At 40.2% G+C, this 22,837-nt stretch overlaps 1 protein-coding gene across 1 annotated transcript in view; it reads left to right on the top strand.

The window, feature by feature from the left end:
* Nucleotides 1-377: 377 nt before the first annotated feature.
* Nucleotides 378-22,837, top strand: part of KLHL29 (kelch like family member 29) — a 324,813-nt gene continuing 302,353 nt past the window's right edge. The window contains 1 exon segment of the mRNA XM_029965827.1: nucleotides 378-480. The gene's annotated coding sequence lies outside the window, so the exon portion shown is untranslated.

Raw genomic sequence — 22,837 nt, 5'->3', positions numbered from 1 at the left:
TTTAAATAGTCTTAGATTGCCTTGTTTTTGCAAGTACTTGAACTCTTCCTCTCTTTGATAGCAACTAATTAAGCGAAATATCGTGCTCTTTCTGGTCTCCTCCACATCCTTTATTAGAGGGTTAACACCATGTTATCTTGGGTATTAGTTGTTCTTTGCTAAACCCTTGGTGTCTACCAGCCTCTAACTCTCCGTGCTTCATAACAAATTTCTGGCACCTTCTGGAGTTTAAATTCTTCATGCCAATCATGGTGGTCTCCCATTGTACAGTTGCTTTTTTTCTGGTGCTGTGACTCATCGTGAAGCCTATTCTCATTAAGCATGGGTGATTCCATCTTCGTGTATTAAAATCACTCTTTTCAACTCTTTCTAGGTAATCTGGCTTCCCAGAAATCTTCTGCTAAATGCAAGGGTTTGCTGTCCTGTTTACTGACTGTTACACCTGAGGCTGATTTTGATACAGATTGTGGATATCGCAGGGTAAGTGTGCAGATATCTCTTTGTGTTTTTCTTTTGTGGTGTCTTGTTTTCTTACACAAACACAATTTGGGCTGTGCTTTCCCTTTCAGTGACAGCAGCAAGTCCCTATTGTAGCACGTGCAGCTGAGCATCTGTGTTACAATAGAAAAATATTGTTGTGTGATAAATGCTAATGCTGTAAACCTGATCAGGAGTGTTTGAATTTGGTGGTGTAGCTCCAAGAGGGAGCAAAGTTTTTTGTGTATATAGGCCTAGATTCATGGGGCTATATCTTATAAAATTGTAACAAGCTTTAAGAGGCTTGTTTGGGTCTAGTGAACTTTGACGTTTAAGCTGGTAAATGTGCAAGTATTTTTATATTACAAATGAAACATTCTTCATAGTGTACATAGTTAAAATATCTGTGAAGTTTGCAAGATCAAGTTTAAATATTTGGAAAAGCGAGATTAAAGGTTACTTGGTTTCTTGGGGGCATGGTGAGGGGAAAGGAAGAACTGATTCCTTCTTTTATCCAATTCTACTCTGCACATTAGAGTAGAAACTTAAATACTTGACTTCATTGTTGAATGACTCTTGTGGAATTTTTTACCTCCCACCTCCGGGAGAAAAGTGCTATTTAGTGAACAGAGATTTGATTTTTCTTTTCTTTACCCCTTTCCCAGTCTTAATCCTTAGTTTTCACCTTCTTTTTCAACCTCCTATTTTTCTTGCTTAGCCCCTTTTCTAGCTTTTTTTTTTTTTTGCATTCCTCTCTGGTTTTTTGTCATGGAGCTAATCCTGTTCCTTTATGCTGTTTCTTGTCCTCCTGGCCTCCTGTGACTGGCTTTCTGGCTTTTCCCATCCATATACTTAAATTTTGGGGATAATTCAGGCTGGAAAAGACCTGTGCAGTTGTCTAGTCCAACCTCCTACTCAGAGCAAGGTCCCTTAAAGCAGGTTGCCCAGGGCCACATCCATTTGGGTTTTGAATATCTCTGGGGGTGCAGACTCCAAAACTTGTATATTAAGATCCCTGTTGCCATGTTTCACCACCTCATGAGGGGTATTTTCTTCATTTATAATCTGAATTTTCATTGTTGCAGCTTCTTTTTTCTTGTCATACCTCTGCCCTTTCGCGAGTAAGCTCACTTTGTCTCTTTTTCACCTTCCCTTTGGGAAATTGGGAAACAGTGAGATCTGTGGGAGATGTAGCCACCAATATCCTCCACTGGACTTGTTCTAGTCTGTCAAAGCCACCTTGTTCTGGCGGGCTCACAAGTCCTGCCTGAAGGGGAAGTATTGTTTCTCTGGACCTGCTGGTTGTGCTCTTGCTAACGCAGCCCAGGATGGACTCACTTGGCCTTTGTTTCAAGGGCATGTTGCCAGCTCAAATTGTCCCTGCTGCCTGCCGAGACCAGCAAGTCCTGTATTGTTTTATTTTGCATATTTTCAGTCTTTCTAATCTTTCTCATACAGTGACATGCATTCCTTACTTCCAGTATTTACTCTTTCTTCACAGGATTCCTTATTGAACACCTCAGTATCCCCAGTGCATCTTCATCGTAATGTTCCTGGCAACCTCTTGCCGTAAATGTGTATGAGCTACACTTTGGAAATAGTGAAACACTCTTGGAAGTGGGTTTATTTCCATGAGCAGCTAGCATAAAGCTTTCCATGTAGCTTTGATAATTTAAAAACCTTTCTCAATTCCTGTCATTAGTGTATTCACAATAGAACAGGAAATTGTGTGTATGCTTGGGTGTGTTCAAGTGTGCATGGGAGAGTGTATTTAATCCTTTTTTTCTGTGCTGCCTGTACACAGCCATAAGTAGTGTATATTATAATAATACATACATGAAATTGTTGCTGGAAATTGAGTCTTAAACAAGGCTTGTATTTTATATTCCTTTTTTATATTTCGCCCTGCATGTGTGTGTGATGCTGCAAATTGCAGATGCCAACAACTGTAATTGTAGTTAAATCAAACGTTCTCCACATTTTTATTCTTTTTTCAGGGCCCTCATGATGAGTAATGTATCTGCTTTTCCTATATTTTAATAGACCACGTATATTGGGAGATATGCCAGAGAACAGACACTCAGAAATACAATCTCAGCCTTTGCTTTACATGCTGATCAGATGTTCCTTGGGGAAAGGAGACATACTCCTGTGCTCTTGCAAGCTTAGCTGACTGGTGCCTTAGGGGAAGGACCAAGAGGGCATCAGTAGTTCAGTGCTGAGATCATAATTACTAGTTCAGCCAGGGTGGCTGGAGCTCATGTGCAAATTCCCTGTTAATATCTACCAAGGAGGGGAACAAAAGAAGGCATTGAGGAGGCAAGTAAGTGGTGCAGAGAGTGTTAAACATACTAAATTAGGGAAAAAAACAGTTGAGCACAAAGTAAGTAAGAGAAGTGAAAAGGAAAAGAAAATGTACAGAAAGGAGGATGAAGACTTTAACTTGTGACAAAATGTTTTGTTTTTAATTCAAAGAAGTGTTGTCCAACTCATGAAAAAATAGCTACACTGGTGCAATTCATACAGTGATGAGTGACAGTTTAATTCACTTTCTGTGGTGGGGATTGTCTAGCAAATCTAGCTTGTGATAAGTTGCCACATCGCCTAGTCACATCAGCATGAAATGCCTCGGGTAGGCTTAGGCTGAATATCCAATTACTGCAGAGTGACTCAGGCACCCAAATATCAGCCACTGTTCAAGTGGCTGATTTTCCTCTAGTTTCACATCTGTGAAAGGAGAGTCCCAGTGTGTTTATACTCTTGGAGATGGTCCTGTGCCGGGCTAAGAGTTGGACTTGATGATCCTTGTAGGTCCCTTCCAGCTCAGCACATTCTGTGATGCTGTGGTTCTGTTAGGCTGTCTGTGCCCCTGGGTGCTTCTGCCATGGTGGCTGTGATCTGGTTATAACAAAAGAATTAAAAAAATAGTAATTTGGAAATGAGAAGCCAGTTGTGTCCAGTTTTCCTCCTGAAGGCTTCTGTTATGTATGAGAAGTTGTTTGAAAAGGACTTGAGTTCCCGGATGGATTTTGTCTCCTTCTGGGAATGTGCTGCATGTAGGATTTACACACTTGTCTGTCTTACCCATTTTTGGATATTCCTAACTCAGCTGTTCCCCTTAAAAGGCTTTTTAACTCACTTAGTTTTCTGAAGGATATAAAAAGTATTTCTGCATGTTGACTGTAGCCCTGTATATCCTGACAATCACGTGTGGTTGCAATTTTTGTATTCCAGCTGAAGAGGTACTTAACCCCAGTTTTTTCTGGTTCAGACTGAATTAGTTTTCACCATATGCAGCGCCTCTTATGAAAGTGCGGGTGGTAGGGAGGAATTTGAAATGAAGAAGTTGAGAGCTGTTTCGGTGATGAAGTTATTTTAATAACCGTGGGTCTTCCTGCACAGCAGACTGATTGGTTTTTGGAGTATTTCTTATGAGGAGAGAGGGTCAGGAAGGTGTGTAAACTCAAAGCAAGACCTCACATGACAGTGTGCGTTTAGGAACTTGAACAGAATGATTGCATTTTGCTTTTCATTTTTTGTACTTTTCGCATAGGTGAAAGCAAAGATTTGGATTTGTTTCGTTTCACCCTTTTCAGGAGAAGGAGCAAGATGAATGAAGTAGGAAAAATTAGTCACAGAAATCAAGGTCACACTTCCTGTGTGAATTTGTGATAAGTTTTGGGATGCAGCAAAGAAACCAAATAACACCTCACTTGTCTTTGGTATGGTATTCAAAGAACAATTTACTTTGGGAAAGACCTAAGAGGGGTCATCTGCAGAGGCCAACTGCAGAGGCAGGGCAGGTTGTTCAGGGCTGTGTCCTTGTTCAAGCAAGTCCTTTAGTACCCCTGAGGTCGAGGGCTCTGCACCCTCCCCAGGCAGCCTTCTGTTGGTTGAGCACCCACTCTGAATTTTTCTTCCTTAAATCTTACCAGATTTTCCCTTGATGTGTCTTGTGCCTGCTGCTTCTCTTACTGCATGCCCCAGGAAGATTCTGGCTTACCATCTACTCCAGGTCTTTAACTATGCCAATCATGACAGGCTGGAGATCTGTGTTTATAATCAATGTTTGCCAGGCACTTTTGTGTCAGGCAGTATTTTTTATGTTTAACTCCATTTAACAGCACCTTAGTTGGGGTTTTGGGTTTTTCTTAAGCAGGGCTCTAATTTTACTGTGCTGTTATGTCAGGGAGCCGAGATGGAGTGAGGCACAGACAACACTCACACTAATATCTCAGTAGGTGCCAAAACCAAAATACCTGTGTTCCTTTCTGCCTATAGATAATACATGTCAAACAGACCTGAATTGAGTCACTGAGCTTGGAACTAGGTATGGTTCCTGTTCCTATCTCTACCACAGCTGTCATAGTAATAGTTGTGCCTCAGCTTCCATGCCATTAAAATAGAAATTATATACTTTTATTCACGAGAGTGCTATGAGTCCTACACAAATTGTTAAATGCTTTTAGTAACTTGGGAGAAAACTGCTATAACAAAGGTTAAAATATGTATTTTTATGGTATAAACTGTATGTTTGTAGGTGCACGGGTTTTATGTTAACTCCACAGTCTTTGTAGGCTGCTTTTAAATCAAAGTGTTATTCTGTAATGCGTTGTGTTACTGTACAAATTAGATGCTTTTATCCAAATTACTTGTTGGAAATCGAAGGTGACATGCACAAGGGTTGCTAGGATGGCCTCATTTTTCACATTCAAGATTTCGAAGTAGAAACAAAGCTTAGAAATTTGAGATTCTTTTAAAAATTAAGTCCTTTCATACAAGTAGTTAAGTATTCTTTTTGTCAGCTTTAATAATAATGAGTTTTTTGGTTCTGGGATGAGCGATAATTGCAAATGGCAAAAAGTCATCAGAACGTTGTTACTCAGATTGCAGATTTTATTAATCGTAAAAGAAATGATTCACCTAGAAAGGCTGTTTTATAAGTGCTCATTTACATGAAGATTTGCTGCCTAATTTATTTTGTTTAAAAAAAAATCCACAACCAAGAACCCCCACAAACTTTGTCCTGTCCTTCAAATCCTTGATTATTTTGTCCTTTTGTCCTTCCCATTCAGTTTGCTTATAATGTCATCTGTGCTTCTGCTTATCAGTGGGACCAATTTTATGTTTGCCTCCTCTTTCTCACAAATGTATCTGATGCTTTTTGGATTTATTTCATAGTTGAGTACTGTGCATCTTCCCTGCATGAATTTCCTCCACTTTTAAAAAGGATGTTTATCTTTTATGAATGACTTCTTGGGTAGATGAGTTGTTTGGCCCTTTACATGTTTCTGATCTCATGAGGTGTTGGGATTTGCAGATGTAAATTAAATTTTCATCCGTTTTCTCCCACTCCTTTTATGTTGTTTTCAACATGAGTCTTGATACAGTAAAAAAATTGAGCACGTCCTTCACTGTAAGAATACAATTAGTCAATGAGCCTGCCCTGTGAGCTTAAAACAGGGTTCATACTAAAGTATCTCTTTAATTGGGGTTTTGGATGGTAAACTCTTTGGGGTAATGGTGAAGCCTTCACATGTTCCTGCTAGAGAATTCATACAGAGAGCACTGCTATAGCATGAATATTCAACAGCTGCCTACCCCTTAATCCTTATGCTGAAATATTAATACGGCAGTGATTCTTCACCTAATCGTGCCGAGATCAGGTGCATGTAAGTAATCCTGCTGACAATATCCTGCATGCACCCAAGGCTTTTTGCAGGATCATGCCTTTCTGGACTGTGCAGAAGACCAGTTGCTCGCAGTAAATCCAGGACTGCTGTTACTAAAATGATGGTGGACTCTCACACGGGAGGCTGTGTGCCATCGGGTCACCCTCTCAGCCTGCAGGACATGAACTCCAAGGGGGGAATAAAGCTACTGCTCATCATAGCAAAAGTGAGCTCAGACATGCAGATAGAGATGTACTGCACCGTAATGCCCATTGTGACAAAGCTCTCCTTGAACTTTGCATGTACCAAACTGAGATCCTTTGGGTGTCGCTTCCATCACTTGGGCCTTGTCAGCATCAGGTTGCAGTCGAGTTGGTGGCAAAACCTCTTCAGAAGCACAGAATTGCTGCACTCTGCCGTGCTCTGGGCTGTAACTTGCAAACAGAATTTCACAATTGATATGGCAGACTTCTCAGTCTATTTTCTAAACTAATATTTAAAGTATGCCCCACCAATTTAGGTCTCAGGGATGGTTGTTGAAAATATAATGTACTTCAACACAAAATTATGCAGGGTAAAGTGAAGATGGGTATGGTAGTGGAGCAGATTCTTCTGTTTCATGTATATTTGAAGCTGAGAAAGCTTCTGCTGAAGTCAGACAACATGGGCTTGTCAAATTGTTCACAAACAAAAAGATTGCTCTTGGATGGAATTAATTTGCAGTATCTCATTTACTATCTTAGTTTTGTCATGAATTTCCCCTAGTCGGCAGCCTGAAATGCCAAGTGAAAAAGTGTTTCAGCGAGAGATAATATAATATATTAAGAAAATGTTATTGATCACAGTATGCTTTTACTGGAAGATGACTTTTTCTGACCGGAACACAAGGGACTTTGCCTTGTTATAGTAGGAAAATGTATTGTAATATGCAAACAGGATTATTGTTAAGGTCACAGCAACTTTGTTTTTACATTCCACTTCCTTTGGAAGCGAGCTTCTCCACAACTAATGTTGTCAGCTAGGCTAGAGGGAGAACAGTTTCAATTTTGAACTTTCAAGCGAGAGATTCCAGCAAGTTTTTTTGCTTTTCGAACGAAGGAAATAAATACTGTTTTCCACATCACCAAAGGTCAGAACTATAATTTGATAGGCATTACTGCCTATTTCGTTATGATGATGGACTGCTTTGTGGTGGTTCTTTGTCAGAATCAATTAATGCACATTTTCTCATCACACTTGTTTTTACACCATCACACCTATGTTTTTGCATATCTAATAGACAGAAAATGTTGCACATTTAGTTTTAGAGTGGCTTCCCCACACAAGGACTATGAGGCACTTCATTTTTCCATGTAATGTGGGAAGATTAGCGAGATGGAAGTGTCTGTGTTGCTCACAGACATCTTATGTGGGTGTGTGAGAATTATTACTCTGCAAAGCATAAAGGCTAAATTTGCGATGGGATGCCCAGTACAGGCAACTTTAGAACAAGGACACTTTTAAACATGTTTGATTTAAAGAGGGCTCCCACTGCATAAACAGTACCTCAGAGCCATTGAAGTCCTGCTTGCAGTGAGGTTGCTTTCTACTGAAGGGCTCAAAATTTCCCCTCGAGAGTAAGCGTTTCATTAAGATCATAATTCTTAAAGGTATTTTGATGTATTTCTAATGAAACTCATCCAAAACACTTGGATGAGTGTTTTGCATCATTCTGCAAAACTTAACTCTTCACCAGATCTTATCTCTGTGTGATTTAGGTTATGAGTATGAACCATGTTAATTTAGACTGAAAACACAAACCCTTTTGGAATAAATCAATGAGGGTTGCACTGCAAAGCCAAGAATATTGTATTTTCTGTGTTTGTTTTCCTTTTGTCCTGCTCCACTTCCACCATATCCCTCCAGTGGTTTTCTCTGGTTTTGTTGCAATAAATCTCCACTTCAGTGAATTTGAAGATACAAACCTGACTGCAGAAATTAATCTCTAGTACAGTAGTGGTTTACTAACCTGCTCAAGGTTTCCACAAGGCAAAATGATTTCTTCACTTTAAGCAACCATTTCCTATGCAGGCAAAGCAGTGATACTAAAATGGTTGTTATATCCTGAAATTTGATTGTATTTCTTTGCTGCTTTTTCTAATGCAGTTTGTACAATGAAAAGTTGTTGTAAATCAGAGGAACGGACCTCAGTTGTGTGAAAGACCTATTTCCCTGGTCCCCTTTTGCAGACTCCTGACACATTGATAGCCATGTGCAGGAGAGAGACCACTTGTGTTATTAAATCAAGAAGAATGGAAAGGTTTAGATTCTGGCTTTTAAAAGAGTCAAAACCAAAACAAAACTCAAGTCCCTAGATTTTCTTTTCATCCTCTTTAGCTGACCAAGTTTGGTATAGTTTATTTAGCACAAGAAACATGACGGCAAGTGCAAGTGTAGTAAAGGTTAATTGTTAGACTCCCTGCAAGAGTAAATCCAATGTTTGTACTTAGGATGCTTAAAAATACACAAAATACTCTCTATTTTCCATCATGGCTTAAAGAGGAGCAGAGTTACTACCATCCCTTTGCTTCCCAGTCCCCACGGGACGTTGGTTTAAGGCAACTTGGCTCGTAGGTTCAACTCAGCTTGTGCGGATGTCTGCCCTGTGGGACTTGTGCTCCTGAAGATGCTTTATGTTGCCACATGTTTTCCTACCACTTGGCAGGAAAACGATGCTCAGCCTTTGTAATTCTCTTCGTCTTCCCAAGATGTGCCAGAGCTCACCCCGCTCACAAAGCATCTCTTGTGCAGGCATGAGTCTCCAAAATGCAGTGGCAGTTCAGGACAGCTGGTAATGTCTCCCTGTCAGCTGTGTTCAGTAAGGATAGGTAGAGTTTCAACACGTGTTGTTTCAAAACAACTCTATCAACACAGCTGTTCAGCATTTCCTCGCAACCTTTTGTGACTAACTCTCCAGAATGCTGTTTAAAATACCGCTGGAATCAGCTAAATCTGGCCAGCTCCTTGGATGAACTTAGGTATTAGTTTGATGTGCCTGAAAACATGAATTATTTACACATAAATCCATTTAGTTTTCATGTTCTCTGTCTTCATGAACTGAAAGATGAGAGGAGGGGGAGAAAAAAAAGAGAAACCCCATGGGAGAACAGTTTGTGCTGCTGAAATTATGTCTAAGTTATTTTATTTGTTTTTTTTTAATGATTCTTGGTGGGCACAGTAAACACAGGGAAGGTATCGTTCCCTTTTACTGCATCTTGTGCTGAGTGTGAGAATTCAGTGGTAAGCAGAAAGGATAACAGTCTATAAAATCCCTTTGTATGTTTGTAGAAGAGTTTGATATAATGACATGAAAGATATCTCTTAATCTATGCATCTAATTGTAAGGCAGTAAAGAACAGCTTCTCTGCTTAGGAGTATGTGAGCAAAAACATTTACGCTGAACATTTATGGGGACACAAAGAGGTGGTCCTTGAAGAGCAGAAAAGACTTTCTAATTCATTTTCCTGCTTATAGGAGTTGTTTGTTTTTTTTTAAAAAAGCCTTTTGCACAGAAGAGATAAATTGAAAGATGCAGATAAATTGAAAAGAGGTGGTGGGGTTGTAGTGGGAAAATCATGGCCAGATTTGAATCTTCCCTTGCTCAGTCATAAGCCTGCTCCTGAGCTGCTTTACATCCCTGCGAGAGGCGACTCTGCGGAGCCTGAATTTGAATAATAGAGTTGCCATTAGCGTCCAACATAAAAAAGATGATTGGTTGTATGCTTGATTTACGGGAAGCCAGAAGTGGTGAAGTATACAGTACACGAGGGGATATTTATGCCGCTAATGCTTAAAACACAGCCCAGTGTTCTGCGCACTGTGGATGCTTTCAAATGGCAAAAACAAAGGTGCGAATAGCAGTAAATCCCGTTATTCCGATAGCTGAATGGCCCCAGATCAGGATCAGGCTGTGCAGTCTCTTCAACATGCAGAGCAAGTCTGGTAAAGCCCTTGTTTAGTTACTGCCTGTTACAGGATTATCAGCTTTGAATCAAAGAAAATAATTTCAAATATGTTAGGATTTAGGGTATATTGTTTCATCTTCATCAGTTTCTAATGCAAGAATTATTTTTTCCAATTTATGTGCAAATAGGCTTCCAAAATCTGTTGCTGTGAACTGATATTTTGTCAGATTTTTTTCCTTCATCAAATTACTCCTGTTCTGCTAATAACTGTCAAATTGCACCTCAACTCAGCATTTTCTTGATTTATCTTCCCTGCAGTAGCTAACAGTAGCTCTCAGAGGTGTATCACTTGGCTGCTGTGCAAACAGGCTGCTCTTAAGGTACTCAGCCATGCATTTAGATTTTTTTTTAAATGTTACAGCAATTATATTTGATTTTTAGAAGAAGAATTCATTGTCAGCTCTTGGATGAATTTTTCAAAATGTAGAGCGTTTTTTATCAGTTGTTCATAAGCTGAGCAGACATTCAGCATTCATCATTCTGCGATGTCTAAACCAGTATATTAACTCTATGTTTTCAGTCTGTTTTTTTCTCAAAGAAAATATTAGTCAGATCTTTCTGCTAAATAATACCTTCTGTTCCATTTGCACAAATTTGCACCCATTTTCAAACTTCTCCACAAAATACTTTACAGGGAGGGAGATACTGGAGAGCCCCTGGTTTGGGGTTGGTTAGTAGTTCCCATCATGTAAAGATGCTACTGATGGTTATTTCTAGCTGCCTCCTCTCTAAACGTGTTTCTAATTAAAGAGCATTTGCTGAGCTTGGCTTAATTCTGTGTGATACAGAAAATTTACCTGTATTCCCTAAAATACCATTTCTAAACAATTTTCTGCATTTAAAGCAATTTATTTCTCTCAATCTGCTATTTGGGGAAAACAGCTACAGGGAAAAAAACCAAACTAGTTGTCTACTAAGCCTCTCCAAGCAAAGCATATACTAGCCCATCTCAGCTTATGAAAGAACTTTCAATTTTATAGAAGGTGTTTGATATTAAGAAAATGTAGATGCACACCTGTCTCAGTGTGCTATGTAGACTTGAACCAACAAGATCGATATATCCAAATTATAGCAGTTTTGTCTAGTGTGAATGAGATGCTACTTACGTTTTCAGGTAAAAGAAATCAACAGCTATTAATTTGGCAGAATTATTTATTTCTTGCTGATGATATTTTCAGTGTATCTAATCAGAGCTCTCATGAATAGAAATGAAACAATTTAAATAGAGGCAGTGTACATTGTATGATCTTGTTTTCTCAAACTGTTCCATAATGCAGTGAATAAATTTATCTGTTCTACTGAAAAGACTTCTGCAGAAATCATACACAGTGCTTTCACCTCTATTATTTAATACAACTGTTTTATAACTCTTGGAAGATGGTTATTTCTGCTTCTGCTACAGGCATCTGGGAAAAAATGTTCGGTTTGAGTGAACAGAAGGGAAAAGCAGTCTTACAGTCTGAAAATCCAGACAGATGCACCAGGAATGCTAGAGTAAAAGGTGTGGAGAAAATGATGAAGTAGTCTTATTCCACACCACTACCCAACCTCTGGAGTAGCAAGGTCCAGATTTACGGAAGGTAAATTAATGAGTGAAGAGCGGTTGGTCTGAATTAGCTTCTTGGATGCCCAGGAGGAAATGCAGCCGAGCAGAGCCACTGCTCATGAAATCACTTGGTGGCACTTGATTTTTACTCTAAATCCTTGGATACATTTGGGACACAGTGGGAGAGAGACAAGTTTTAGGTGGCCTCACCATTAACCAACTTTTGACTGTCCCATCAGGCCTGGGGGGTAACTGGTGGGCTTTGCAGAGGTCTGTGTTCTCCTCAGGATGTTGTACTATGGACTGGTTTGGGATGCTGGTGACCCAAGGTGACAGCAATGAACTTTGCAGTTGATGCTGATGGAGGGCACTTTGTCATAAGGGATCTAGGCAATCTGACCATGATGCTGTGGTTAAAATGCCTTCTCAGTAAAATTTTTAATCCAAAATTAAAATTTGGGTTTCAAAAGATAGTGTTTATTTTGAGGTCTTTGTAAGCTGATTTTTTTTCTTTTTTCTTTTTTTTTTTTCTTTTCTTTCCCCCTCCCGGGGAGGTTTCTTTTGCACGCTCCAGATTCTTTTATATGGGGAGCTTTGCTTATCCTTGATAGCTAACAGATAAACAGATCACAGAGGTGAATCTAAACCATCTGGAAACAAACTAGGAGATCATAAGATGTCTTATTCTTCCTGCTGCAAGGATGCAGATATGAGATGGCATCATCATTTCCGTTACAGTGCCTCTCAGAGTTGTGACTCACTGCGTTCAGGCAGGTGTTTGGTAAGCAAAATCAAACCCAAATAGGTTTTAGGTTGCTGTAGTTAATTTATAGGTGCCAGAATACAAATATTTGCTTCTCCTTACTAAAGCTCTCCCAGAACCTTTAAGTGTAAGCCATGGCATATGTTTCACTTTTCCACACTTTCTAACTCTCCTAATCTTTGGGAGTGGGTTGTGGGCAGTGTAGGTGAAACTGGCTGCTGTTTATGATCTATCCTTCTTCTTTATTTTATTTTATTTTTTATTTTATTTTTTTTTCCTTGAGGAATTTTAATCCCAAAATAAATTCCATCATTTACATGCTTTTAAAGCCTTACTGGCAACCGTCACCTCTTAATCTTTTTACATTTCTTGTGATTAGCAGTGCTTTCTAATCCTAACACCAGACCCAACAGCAACTGTTACCTTCACTACTTGTTTTACAGCTATATCTAATCCTTCTAGCAGTCTGAGGCCAGTGTTATATTTATCACTCTGAAATTACCAACTGTAAGATGTTGTGGCAGTTCTTCAGTTGGTTTTTTTTTTTGCTTTCTCGTTCCTTGTCATGGATTGATAAACACAGCGATTAATGTATTTCCAGAAAAAGATAAAAATAGGTGCTTTTCCCTCCTCAGTAATTTTTTTTTTGTTCTTTTCTTCTTCTCCTGGTCCTGGAGAAGCAATTTGCTTTCTACCTGAGTTTATGATTAGTAGTGATTTGTGTAGGTGGAATGTGTTTCAGTGGCTTTTTTCCCTCTTCCTTTCCCTTCCCCCACACCTATTAATATATCTGTTAGTAAGCTAATGCTATTAGGTTATGCAGACTGTTCAGGGTGCAAGGAAAGCTAAGACAATCATAAAATCCTCACAGTGCCCTGAAACATCTTGCCCTTCTGCCAAAGGCTTTGTGCGTGAGGCAGCAAGAGATTTTATATCCAGTCACTTTGCAAAGAAAGGGTAAAGAAATTACTGTTTTAGATTTACTGGTGTGTGTTTTTTTTCTTTTCCCCACCTGGAAAGTTGTGTGGGTGTTTACAGTCTTTACAGGAACTGCTCTGAATTTGCATTAGGAAAGGGAACACTAGTAAACTGTAAACTTCTCTTTTGATTTTTTTATTTTTTCCCCAGGGGAGGGGCCAGGGAGGTTTAACCAGGAACACACAACCCCCAAATGACCCTATTTGCTTAAATCATAGAATCATTTTTAAGGTGGATGAAAAGAATGGCAAGGAGAGGGGAGGTGCAGAATAAAAAAAATAGCATTTTTCCATAATCACAGTAGGTAATAGCTAATGGTATCTTTTGCTACTGAGATCTTCCATGGTCTGTTTCTCTGAACTATGGTTTTCTTTCTCCAACCAAAGAACTTTGAGCTTTATTTGTTACTGACAGCACTGAGAAAATATTTTGGATTTTAAAGCAAGGTAGGAAGTTTTTGTATATATGTGTATATAAACATGTCTATTTGTGTTTACATATTTAAAGAGCAACAGTCCTTGCTTTGTGAAGATCTCATGTCTGCAGGTCCTGGTGTCTGGAAGCTCACCTGTATTCTCTAATAAAGATGGTACTTTTCCCTGTGTTCTTTGCTTTGCTTATATCCTTACACCATGTCATCTCTGGCAAAAAGTGCTACTTGTGTATTTAAAACAGGAACAAAAATGCAGAGCAATCTGTAGTTCAGAACAATCAAAATGTAACTGTGTCATTGCCCTTTTGACCTTATTAAATGTATAGTTACTTAAACCACTTTAATCCATTACTGGCAAGATGGTCTCGCTGTTGGAAGAGGATACAGGGCTTTCATTCTGCTCAGACAGAGCTGCTCCACACGTCTACTCAGGAGAACAAGTCAATGCCTGCACATCTGGGATGTCTTTTTTTTAATGTTGAACAGCCGGGAAATTTCAGGGAGCTGGATCCTGTATCAGGAACAGTGTGGCCAACAGGACCAGGGAAGTGATTCTGCCCCTGTACTCAGTGCTGGTGAGGCCACACCTGGAGTGCTGTGTCCAGTTCTGAGCCCCTCAGGTCAGGAAGGATATTGAGGGGCTGGAGCAGGTCCAGAGAAGAGCAACGAGGCTGGTGGAGGGACTCGAGCACAAGTCCTATGAGGAGAGGCTGAGGGAGCTGGGGCTGTTCAGCCTGTAGAAGAGGAGGCTCAGGGGAGACCTCATCACTCTCTACAACTCCCTGAAAGGAGGATGTAGCCAGGTGGGGGTTGGTCTCTTCTCCCAGACAACAGCAGTAGGACAAGAGGGCATGGTATTAAGCTGTACCAGGGGAGGTTTAGGTTGGATATTAGGAAGAAATTTTTTACAGAGAGAGTAATCAGGCGTTGGAATGGGCTGCCCAGGGAAGTGGTGGATTTACCGTCCCTGGAGGTTTTTAAGATGAGACTGGATGTGGCAGTTAGTGCCATGGTCTAGTAACCACAGCAGTGTTGGATCAAGGGTTGGACTTGATGATCTTGGAGGTCTTTTCCAACCCAGCTGATTCTATGATTCTATGAATTTGTGAAAGGTTTTGCTTTACTTCAGAGGTCAGAAACATCAGGTTTTGCTAAACAGAACTTTATCACTGAAAGGTTGGTCAGCAGCTACAAGAACCTGGTAAAATAAACCTTTCACAATTCACATTAAACTGTTTGCAACTGTTCTCTTACTGTTCCACTGTCAATATGATTCTGTGATCCCCCTCCATGCACACATGTGCCTACCCAACTGCTCTCTCTGCTCTGGCTATTTCCTGAAGAGAAGCTGTGGCTGTGCCATCTCTGGGAGTGTTTCAAGGCCAGGTTGGTTGGGGTTCTGAACAACCTATCTAGTGAAAAGTGTTCCTGCTCATGGGAGTGAGGTTGGGAACTAGATGGTCTTTAAAGACTCTTCCAACCCAAACCATCCTATGATTCTACTTTTGGTTTTCCAAGGTTGTTTTTTGGGGCTCCTCATGCCTCTTCTAACAGTCCTCTCTCCACCTCTCCTCTTTTTTCTTTTTCCCCACATGCTGGAGTTCAGTCAAGGTCCCTGTTCAGTTTGTACAAGCTTGTAAAATATTTTAGCTGTGATTAATTTAGTCTTAACTTTCCAAATGGATAAGAACCTCTAATATATGAGGATATATCAGGCTGCCACCCTTTTTAATTATTTCTCTTCTTAACACCTTTTGAGTTCCTTCTTCCAGATGAGTTTAAAATTTTGCAGGGTGGGGCAAAAAACATATAAAGTGCACAAGTCACAGTTAGGCTTTGTAGTCTAAGGGGGAAGCTGTGATGCTGGCTGGGCTCTCCCTGGCAGCCTGGCAGGAGACACTGATCCCTACTGCTCTTCTGAGCTGCAAATGCTCATGGCTGTGGAAGGAGGGGATGAAGTGAGAGCTGATCTGGGAGCAATATTCGTCTCAGGTCTAAAGTTACATCTTGGGAGGCCTCACTGCAAACGCAGGGCTCATGGTGCACAAAGGAGAGGTTGAGGGGAGAGCCCTAAATTTTAGGGTCCTAATGCTTTACTGCCATCTTCAGTGGGAAAGTGGCTCAATGAAGATCTAATGTGATTTAGGAGACTGTGATGATTAAAAAATGGGGTGAACAATACAAGAGAAGTGTGGGATAAATAAACAGTGTAGGAAAAAAATAAAACATGAAGAAGTTAGGGGTGACATTTTCAGACTTGCTGTAGTGTTGATGATGGCCACGGGGACTTTTGTGCTTGAGTGCTGCACTTGTTTTACTCTGTTTACCTCTTCTCCAGCTGAATTTCCTAAAGAGAGAGATTTCCTGAGCCCTACTTGTGTAACTCTTCCCTCTCCAGATGGTGCTCCTATTTCCTGCAAAACATCATACCTACATAGAAAAATCACTCTAGATAAAAGGAAACTGTATTTATCAGGCATTTCTCTATTTCAGCAGAGAGAAAGTATCTTTTCCTTTCAAGTCTTCTGACTGGAAGCCATGCCAAGAGGTGATTAATGTAAGAAGTGGAATGTTCCATCATCTCTTGCTTTTAGTTCAGTTTTGAGCTCCAACTATAGAACACACGTGGTGGGAAGCAGACGATCCCATTACCCTGATCCTCCTTCACTCTATTGGTGAAAACCTTTTTTCCCGGTAGGTATTGTAAAAATCAATATTCCAGTTGCTAGGAAGGAAGGAGCACTATGCAGGTTGATACCCAGGGATCTGCAGTCTGTTAGGTGTGAGATTGCTTTCTCTCTGCAGTGGTTACAGTCTTGGTCTTACTGCCTACAAATTTTGGGTTTATATACATAAGACAGATGCTTTTATGTTTTATGGTAAGTTTCAAAGGAGCAGAATTGATCAAGGCTGCTATCATGAATAGTAAATGTTCAATCCCATAAAAATTGCTTGTATAAGTAAATAGTGTTCCAGAAAGTGACAGTTCTAATGCCTTACATTGAATTTTATTTCTTCTTTTACCTCTGTAAATGTGATTTCTTCAGTAGTTTTTGAGGCTCGGAAACTGATAACCTTCAGGCTACCCTGTACCTTAGAAACCTCTCTGCTTCAGAATAGCATAAGCACTGACCAGTGAAGCTGAAAGAGAAGAAGATAGTGATTAAAAACTTAATACAAACGTGCGGAAAATAGGGAGAATCTTGAGTTTCAGAAGACACTGAGGTTCAAGAATAAGAAGTTCTAACACTCATAACAGCCCTGAATTCCGGCAGGGCAGCAATAATTACAGGCATAGCAATACTAACCTCAAAAATCTCTTTCCTTACCAGTCCCCCTTGTTGATGCCAGCTCAGGTGTTGGGCTGCAGGACCAAGGTGCACTGGCTGTCAGCACTGCGGGTCCTGCAAGAGGGATGGTGAATCGATATGCAAAGCATGTTTTTAACTGCTTGGAACCCAGGAAGGCGCTGTACCTGACCACAGCCTATTTCAAGGTCTGTCGGCTTTGAGGATTCAGCGAGCTGGCGGTGTCTTTTTTTTGAACATGCCCATGAAAATAATTGTGAGTGATTAATTTTAATTACTGCTGGCTGAGGGCAGATCCTTGGCTATGTGGATGGGTTTTATTATGCTGCGTTGAAGAATTGTCTGAGCTGAGAAACTCTCGAACTTCTGTATTGAAAGGTGTGCTCAGGGAAGAGCATATCTGCAGGAGGCTCTCTTCCCATTACTCAGAATCACTTAGTGGTGGTGTAGCAGGTACAGCAGCTCTCTGTGCTGTGCATGTGTGTTAGTGCAGAAAGCACTTGAAACTGGGAGGGAGGAACAGCTGGAGATGAAGATGATGATGGCTGCTCCTGTTGCCTTACAGTCAGTCTCTTTCCCACTTGTTCTTCTAAACTGGACATGAGCAGAGAGGATGAGTACACCAATCTGAAAGGACTCTCTTCCTATTATAGTTTTAAAATGCGTTCCTTCTACCGTGTCATGCAGTGGTATTTTAGGTTCTGTCAGTGTTTAGAGTAGTTGTCCTCCAAAATAATCATGGTGGAGTTGCTCAATGCATCTCCTGTAAAACCTAATCAGGGAACAGTGGGCTCTTTTCTCTGTTTCAGACATATAACCGAGACAAAGACAGATCAGCTGCTGCTTTACTGAAATCTCTTCGGTTACCAAACTTCCTGTCATTTTTGTGGTATCCCAAAGGCTGTTGCAGAAGGAATAATTTTGAAACTCCTCTCACTGTAGCAGCTAGTTTCTTAGTCACTGAAACATCTTTGGGGCATTATTCAAAGCATCTTCACTTTGGTTTAGGAAGATTTGTTTATTTCTAAGGTTGGAGTATGCATTTAGATACCCAAGATCAAGATGAGGTCTATCAGGTGAGCTGCTGGCCTCAAACTCTGAAATCTACAGTTGAAATCATGTTCTCAACTTTACTCCCAGCTTTCCCACTAGCTTGTTTTTTTGACCTTGATCAAATAATTTGACCTTTTTTCTTACAGTTTTGCTTTTCTATTAAAAAGCATACATCTGCTGGGCAGAGGCTGAATTTGTTTGTTTATTCATTGTTTATTCATTTTCTTTTTATATTCTTGTACAATATGAGCAGGAAAAACTTTCAGTCAGGAATGTGTAGATGAGAATCAAAATTGCATGCAAAAATATCTTCCAGTCATTAAAAAAACCAAAAGCATCCCTAATTTAGAAATGTCTCCTCATGGAAATAGTTATTCTCAGCCAATGAAATTCAGCTTAGCATTACTAGACTTTGAACTGTAAGAGTGTGCAGATCAGCAGCACTGATTTATGTCCCTACAGAGTTCTAAGAAATATTCCTAATCTAAGAATGGTTTTCAGAAGGGTTTCCATAAAAGGATTGCTGCTTCTGGTTTGAGTGGAGCTCTGTAGACAGCTGAACTTCAAGCCCTGAGCTGTTTATATATTCCTTAAAATTTTACAATTTTATTATATTTAAATATTTATACAGGAGTTCTAAATGTGATATGACCTTGGTCTTATAGATGGAGACGAGCACTACATTCCCCTAGGAAATTGTGTGATGGTGTTGAGAGTGGAGCCCAGACCACCTGAAACTCTCACTTTGGACCATAAATAATGCCACCTTCATTGCCTGGAGGGGCGGGGGTGTGACTAAGTTGTCATTGTATCACACAAATTTTCCTGCTTGAACTGATCATGGTCCTGTTCACAGCACCAAAGTGAGTGCCAGAAGTTGGCAGACTGGACGACACCTGAGTCTCGTACCAGCCTGTGGAAAGGGTTGGAAGATGCCAGCTTTTTGATGGTTAGCAAGGTGGGCTTGTTTTATCCTCTTCCTTTAGTTCTGTTTTCTGTTAAGAGCTAAGATACAATGATCATGGCAGTCTGCCATTGTATTGTCTATACAATTTCCGTTTGCCAGGATAATCATCATCTGGACCCTCTTTTAATTAAATTAGCTCAAACAATGAACCGTATGAAAACTGCATTGGGACTTCAGTGCAACTGCTGCGTTCTTTTGGGTAGCCTTGTAGAGAGTTGTGTTTGGTTTGGAGCCTGATGGGGAGGGGAGTCGCTGGGCTTGAGAGATGGAGGCATTTCTTCATACTTCAATTTTCCTGGACTGAAGCCTTTAAATTGGCAATTTGAACAGGAATATGCTTTTTAATAGGCTACCACTGTTTATACCGTTTCTCAGAGGAAAGATACCTTGGAAAAAAGTGCTTTCATCTGAAGATTTTTCCTGTATTTCTATTTGTTAAATGAATAAATGAAGTTGGTTGTTACTGCCAGTTCCTCAGATCATAACTAGTCAGTGGGAAAACTGCTGTTAATTAGTGACTTCTTTTTGGTAATTTTTATTTTTTCTTAGTTCATGAATGGTTTTGTTGTGGAGTTTCATTTTCATAGATCAGTATGATGTTTGTCTTTTCTCCCCACCACTAACTACCTCTTTATCCTCACATTTTGTGCAGCACCCAGCACTTTTTACTTATTTCATACTTTTTTGCCCTTCCTTCCTTTTTCCTTTCTATACAGCTAAAACAAGGATCGACATACCTGCTTAGAACATGTAAGATAAAACAGGGAACAAATGGCAGAAGAAGGAAAAGTGACACATACTGTCAAAGTATGAAATTCATTTTTGCCTTTCTTTTGGCCTTCCTGACATAACATGACTTGTTGAACGGCCTGTTATGCAAGCATCTTTGTTTTTTCTAGCCTTCTGTATGGACTAAAAGTTAAGTAAATGGTCTTTCCAAAACATGTGGAAAAGGTGTATTGTGGTCTTATCAGCCACACTTATGCAAGGGGAGTATTTGTTCCTGTACATACCAAGCAGTGTTGCAGGTATCAGGAACCCCTTCCAAGTCATCAAGATATGTGCAGACAAAATTTTCCTGTAGGCTGCATGCTTATTTGTCAGGAATGATGGAGAAGATGTGGAAGGATTTTTCCTTGTGAGTGGACTGTGCTAGAGCCCCAGCTGCTGTTTTGCTTCTGTCCATGTGCATTTTGATGTGTAAAACATAGAACACAGAGACAGTAGGATCTATCCTTGCTGAAGGATTTTGCAGAAGAGTGGATTCCATTTTCTCTATAGCTCTGTCTTGGTAACGGCGTCAGTTACTCACGCTTCACTCAGGTATCAAAAAACAGCAATGTATTTTCAGCACAGAAACCAGAAGTCAGAGGATGACTCCTAATCATCCTTGCACATCCCGAGCAAGGATACAAGTGTTTTAAAAAAAATATGTCAGCGAAGTACGGTGATTTCCATCCAAAAATGCTACTGTACATACCTCCCAGGTGACAACTTGTTCTCTATCGTCTTGACAGCACCTCTTGATTCTACATGATGGTCTCCAGGAAGTCATTCATGGAAAGGAGAAAGTACAAGAGAGTCAGGGAATGCAGCTTAGATGTGAACAGCACAGCTTTATTTAGTGCTAGGTGCACGGCAATGCCAGGGTTGTGCACTGGAGATGGTGTTGTAAGGATATGGAGAGGACAGCTCGAGTCTAAAACATGACATTTGAGGGTGGTGGTGAAGACTTTTTCAGGCTGCTGTGTCATTGCTTCACTCCCAAGCTGTGGGCTGTGTGTCACCCACTGAGCAGGTGCCCAGTGCTGAACAGCAAGAAGGGCAGTGTCACCGTGCTGCCATCCCGCTGGATCCCAACCATGCGAGTCAGCTGGTCGGGCCTTCCCAGACCTGCCAATCGCCCTCTTGGTCTTCCTGAACTGTCTCCAAAGTGGCACTTGGATTAACAAATAGTCATGTGTTTCTTGCAGGAAACCTTGAGTGACCCTCAGGAGATGATTACGATTTATTCTTTTTTTAAAGGCTGTTTTGATTAAATGGCCTGCCCTGCCTCACAGGGCAGCTACGTCCTTGCTTTTGTTTGTGGAATAATAGCTGGGGATTTGTGTCTGCATGAACATGCATCAGTGTCTGCTGGTGCTTTCTGCAGTGCCAGCACTAACTGTAGTGAGAAGCTGGGAAAAAACCCAAACAACCCCCTAAAAATCACAGAAGAAATAAAGAATCCATATTTTATTTTTAATGCCTCATGATTTTTTTCTATAAGGGGATGATTTCTCATTTTTTTGTTGTCTTTTGCTACTTTGAATTACTCATCACTTCCCTTTTACTGAAGGATTTTGCAAACTGCTCGGTTCAATTAGTACCCCAGCTTCATATTAATAGGAGAATTATTCAGTTTTTGTACAGTTCCCTTCAATCTTTTTCTTCTACTGTTTTCTTTTAATTAATCTGCAACAGAGTCCAGCTACTTCAGGTAATTTGGCGTTTGTCAGGTCAAGTGAAGGTACTTTGCAAAAGGCACTTAAACAACATCTGGGTGAGCTTCTTTGCTAATTGGGTTGCAGCACATGTGTTATTGCTCACTTTAACTTAACAGAATCATTTTAATCTGATTATTTTAGACTTAGAATTTGTGACATTCTACCTTTTCTCCAAGAAATAAATATTATTTAATTATCAGAGACTCAGGGAACCACTGAGGTTGGCAGGCACCTTGTATCCAGTCCAACCTGAGGCTGCCCTCAGTCTCTGCATGGCCTGATGCTTGGATCATAGAGTGGCTGAGAAAATCTGGAATTTGTTGATCTTACTGGGAGAGTACTACTCAAGGTTAAAAACAAATACACTCTTTTGTTATTTAATATGTTTAAATTCTGTTTTACACACATACTCTCCTGCATCCTTAATGGAAATGTATGTGTGCTCCCCTGATCTAGGACACAATTTAGTCATTCTCCTTTATGCCTGTAACTGTAGAACATCTTGGTTTACATGGAGTTGTGTATTTTCTTTTCCATCTCAGACTCCATTTTTTACCTAGAAGAGATTTACATTTCCTATCTGTGAGCTCTGCTGTTGCATCAAGTTGGAAAACAGGATGCTAAAGGCGTTTTGTTGGTATTTACTGTTTATGTTGAGTCACAGAGGGAATTGCAGTGTCATGCAAATACACCCAGTCCAGCTTGGTATCTTCAAATAAACCAAACTAGCTTGTTCACAAGCTTGTATCACTCTACCCACAGTTTTATGGGGTTCATAATTAGCTGGCGTACCCTGCTGCCGCCTCAGCTGATTTATGATGCTTGTATTTGCCTTGCAACCATATGACCATGTTGTAGAATCATTAAGGTTTGAAAAGTCCAACCATTAACCTAATGCTACCAGGTTCACCACTAAACCATATCCCTAAATGCCACATCTAGATGTTTATTAAACACTTCCAGGGATGGTGATTTCCTCACTACCCTGGGCAGCCTGTTCCAGTGCTTGACCACCCTTTCAGTGAAGAATTTTTTCTTAATATTCAATCTAAACCTCCCCTAGTGCAACTTGCAGCTGTTTCCTCTTGTTCTATCCCTTGTCCTTTACTCCTGCATGATATTGTAGGTGGGTTGTTTTATTTATTCTTTT

The sequence above is a fragment of the Manacus vitellinus genome, unplaced genomic scaffold, assembly GCF_001715985.3.
Source record: "Manacus vitellinus isolate BGI_N305 unplaced genomic scaffold, ASM171598v3 scaffold_11_pilon, whole genome shotgun sequence".
In the NCBI taxonomy this organism is placed as follows: Eukaryota; Metazoa; Chordata; class Aves; order Passeriformes; family Pipridae; genus Manacus; species Manacus vitellinus.
Note: the sequence above shows the minus strand (reverse complement) of the source record. Positions and strands in the feature narration are given on the sequence as shown.